Consider the following 4873-nt stretch of genomic DNA (forward strand, 5'->3'; position numbering starts at 1 on the left):
AGGTGGGGGACAGGTAGGGGAAGGGAGATAATTTCGAATTCAAAATTTAAAAAGAAAAGAATTTTAAAAACAATGATTTTCTTAAAAAGAAAAAAGCTTTTTCCTGCATTTATTGAAATAACCATGAATTTTGTTGGTTTGGTTATTAATATGGTCAATTATGCATTAATAGTCATTAGGATCAAGAATATATTTTTGTCACAGGAGGAATTTGGTAGGATATCTTCTTTACCAATTTTTTAAATGGTTTACATACTGTTGGAATTAATTATTCTTTAAATTTTTTGGTAGAATTAACTTGTAAAGGCATCTAGATCTGGTTTTTTTTTTCCCTTTAAAAATAAATTAACTAATTAATCTGCTTCAGATTTACCTTTTATTAACCATACATAGATACACAGTATTAAAAGAAAAACTAGTTTTTGCTGGAATTATACAAAACTCTCAGCTATATGTACAACTTCTCAAAAAAATTTAACAGAACAAATTAAGATTTATAAATAGATATAAAATGCCTGCTCCAAATACATTAACACTTTGGTAGAGATTAGCTTACAAGAAACTAACAACCTGGCTAACAGACCCTTTAAGAAGTAGAAAGAATACAAAAGAAGCCAATGATAAATGTTGAAGAAGACGTGGGAAAATTAGAACACTAATGCATTGTGGGTGGAGTTGTTAACTGATCTAACCATTCTGGAGAGCAATTTAGAACTATGCCTAAAGGGCTATAAAATTGTGCACACTCTTTGACCCAGCAATACCACTTCTAGGTCTATATCCCAAAGAGATCATAAAAAGGGAAAAGGACTCACATGTACAAAAATATTTATAGTAGTTCTTTTTGTGGTGGCAAAGAATTGGAAAGTGAGGGGATGCCCATCAATTAGGGAAAGCTGAACAGGTTGTGGTACATGAATGTAATGGAATACTATTGGCTGTAAGAATTGATGAGCAGGAGGATTTCAAAAAAACCTGGAAAGACTTATATGAACTGATGCTGAGTGAAATGAGCAGAACCAGGAGAACATTGTACAGAGTCACAGCCACACTGTGCAATGACTGACTTTGATAGACTTAGCCTTTCTCAGCAATGCAAGGATCTAAGACAATCTCCAAAGGTCTCATGATGGAAAATGCTACCCACGTCCAGAGAAAGAACTATGGTGTCTGAATGCAGATGGAAGCATACTATTTGTTTTCCTTTTCTTTTTGTTGTTTTGTTTTATTGCTTCAATTTCATGGTTCCTCCCATTAATTCTAATTGTTCTTTATATCATGACTAATGGGAAAATATGCTTAATATGAATGTATAAGTAGAGCTTATATCAGATTGCACATTGTCTGGAGGGGGAGGAGGTATGGGTAGAAAATTTAAAACTCAAAATCTTATGGCAGTGAGTTCTGAAAACTAAAAATAAATACATTAATAATTTTTAATTTTTTTTAAAAAAAGTAGTAGAAAGAGGTGATCAGATTTTATTTTTACTTTTCATGGAGAGGGAGTACAAAGAAGTGGGGGAGGGGTCCTAGGGTAGGACACAAAGGTTGACTTTCTGAAGTGAAAGAGTAATGCACAATAGAAAGTCTGAAGGCAGAAGGGAAGCCTCAAGAAAAGAAACACTAGGGGCAGCTAGGTGGCGCAGTGGATAGAGTACCAGCCCTGAAATCATGAGGACCTGAGTTCAAATCTGGCCTCAGACCAAACACTTGACACTTACTAGCTGTGTGACCCTGGGCAAGTCACTTAACCCCATTTGCCTAAAACAAAAAAAAAAAAGAAAGAAAGAAAGGAAACACTATGGACAAACTTCACCTACTTCAGGATGCCTAGAGCAAGAATTTTTCACTTGGTATAAGCAAACTTACTAGACTAAGCATACTTCTCTTAATAAAATGATGAGGACAACAATAAGTAGTAAGAACTCACATTTATATAGCACTTTAAGATTTGCAAAGTGCTTTATTAATATTATTTCATTTTTTCCTAACAACAACCCTGTGAGATACATCAATAATGTTATCCTCATTTTACAGATGGGGAAACTGAGGGTGAGAGAGGTCCAATGATTTGCTCAGTTACATATCTAGTATCTAAGGTCAGATTTGAAATCGGGTCTTCCTAACTGTAAGTCCAGCATTGTATCCACTGTGCCACCTATGTTCTCCCTGAAATAATAACACATCTTTTTTAACACCAGTGCCTGAAATTCATAGAATACTATGGTCTCCAAGAATGCAAAGTTACAGTCAGTCATTTAACAAAAGTGAAAGAATGTCTGTGATGCACTGACCATGTGATATATTACAGTTATCTGTGTACAGTTTATCTGACAGCAAACTCCATGAAGAGCTGATTATGTTTTTATCTAACTGAATCTCCCAAAGTGTTCTATACACAGAAGGGACTTAGCAAATATCAACTGATTTGAAATAACTGTTAGATATAGAAGAGATTTTAGAGATCATTTCATCTTCCCCCCTTTTTTAAGTTCAATAATGCTTTAACCTTTCAACAAGAAAAGAAAATATGTATAGCTAGAATTACAGGCTCTTTTCGATCTCATGAAATGAAAAGTCAGATGACTATGTACTTCCCATTATCTGACATTTTTCAATCTCTTATTCAAGCTCTTAAAATAATACTAAGAATTACAAATACTCTGATACAATGAATAAATGAAACACAATGTAATAATTCTAAGTTTTCTCACAAAACTGGGGCTATCATTGGAAGTACTTCCTTTACATCTGTCAAAACAAAAGTACTTTTTAGCCTTGACATATCCACCAGAGGCTCCCTCAAGTTAACAGATTTTTATTTACAGAAAACCAAGAAACAATTTGCCTCTGGCACACTTTCACTCATTTTAAAAACATTTTCTCAGGTGCCCAGAAAACAGAATAATGAAGTTCCTAGTAGCTTAAGTTTAAATGGAAATGTTTAAATAGCACATACCAAAATTAATAAATCTTAAATTTTCCATTGTGCATGTTCACAATGGAAAGAACTCAAGCATAGGAATCTGTTTTTACTTTGCCCTTTGTTTCTAAGAGATCTGGGCAGTTTTCTGTTATGATTTCTCGAAATATGCTGTCTAGGCTTTTTGATCATGTCTTTCAGATAGTTCAGTGATTCTTAAATTATCTAATCTCAATCTCATAGGTCAGTTGTTTTTCCTGTGACACACCTCACATTTTCTTCTATTTTTTCAGTTGTTTGATTTTGTTTTAATATTTCTAATGGAATGTTCATTTAATGAATTATAATTTTCAGGGCATTAGTTTCTTTCTTCTTAAAAAATATTTTAGACTTAAATACTAAAACAAATACACAATAAGAAAAGAAAAAGAAGCAGCATGTGGGACATGTCGAACATGGCGGCTGGATTCAAAACAGTGGAACCACTGAAGTATTATAGGAGATTCTGGAAAGAGAACTGCTGTACAGATGGAAGGGAGCTTGGGGAATTCAGGACCACTACTGTCAAGACAGGTTCAATTACTACTGCAGATGGTTCTGCTTTAGTGAAGCTAGGAAATACAACAGTAATTTGTGGAGTTAAAGCAGAGTTTGCAGCACCCCCAGTAGATTCAGTCAATAAAGGTTATATTGCCTTGTTCAGAATCACTGAGTTGGAAAGGATCACAAAGGTCATCTTTGTGATCAAGCCCTTTACTGACCAAGAATCCCTTCTACAAAATCCCCAACAAGTGTTCCAAATGTGGATCTACCACCTCTGTGTTCATCAAGATTTCATTCTGGACCTCCTGGGGAAGAGGCCCAAGTGGCTAGTCAATTCATTGCTGATGTGATTGAAAATTCAAAGATAATGCAGAAGGAAGATTTGTGCATTTCTCATGGAAAGCTTGCATGGGTTCTATATTGTGATCTCATTTGCCTTGACTATGATGGGAACATCTTGGACGCCTGCACATTTGCTTTGTTAGCAGCTTTAAGAAATGTTGAATTGACAGCAGTTACAATAAACTAAAAAACTGGCTTAGCTGAAGTTAATTTAAAAAAGAAAAGTCACTTGAGTATTATAACACATCTTATTGTCACATCATTTGCTACAGGAGAAGAGGAACATCGGACAACAGGACCCTTAACAGTCGTAATGGATGAGGAAGGTAAACTGTTGCCTACACAAACCAGGCAGAAGTGGGCTAACTGGAGCAAAACTTCAGGACTGTATGAGTCGGGCAGTTACAAAAAACAAAGAAGTAAAGAAACTGATGGATGAAGTAATTAAAAGCGTGAAACCAAAATAAACAGCCAGCACATATTTTTCAAAATGGATTTGTAAAAATTGTTTTTGTTAGTGTTCACAAATCTTTTATACTAAATAAACAAATATCATTTACATTTACATTATGTTACATTTACAAAGTCCTTTTGTTCCCCTAGAATTTCTTAGGCCACCTCCTTATACTTTTTACAGTATTCCTTAATAGAAGAAAAAATGCACAGTAAAGAAACTGTTTAAAAGGCTGTGACTTAAGAAAACCAACCCTAATTTGTAGGATGAACTCCCTAATTTTTAAAATTTCAGGGTTGGGTTCCCATATTAACTTGGTACTTCTGCCCCCACTCTAGCCATGCAAAAAACTGACACTTAAAAAAGCCAACAAAACAAAAGCCAGTGAAATAAAAACCCAGAAGAACAAAAGAAAAGAAAAAAAAACATATCATAAACTTAAATATTGAAACTTAAATATAAAAGAAAAAAAAAGCATTGCCATGTGCACAGCAGAACATAAGATTCAAAATATATAGCAATGAATTTCCATTTCAAGAAAGCCTATATAATAAATACTATACATTGTGTTGAGAGCTGTCCATCTTTTTTTTTGCTTCCTCGTAAGTTTT

The 4873-nt window shown here is 34.2% G+C and overlaps 1 pseudogene; it reads left to right on the forward strand.

Moving 5' to 3' along the window:
• The first annotated feature begins 3378 nt into the window (after positions 1–3378).
• On the forward strand, positions 3379–4275 carry LOC114036878 (annotated as a pseudogene).
• The last annotated feature ends 598 nt before the right edge of the window (positions 4276–4873 follow it).

This window comes from Vombatus ursinus, unplaced genomic scaffold, assembly GCF_900497805.2.
Source record: "Vombatus ursinus unplaced genomic scaffold, bare-nosed wombat genome assembly UNPS02010036.1, whole genome shotgun sequence".
NCBI classification, from domain to species: Eukaryota; Metazoa; Chordata; class Mammalia; order Diprotodontia; family Vombatidae; genus Vombatus; species Vombatus ursinus.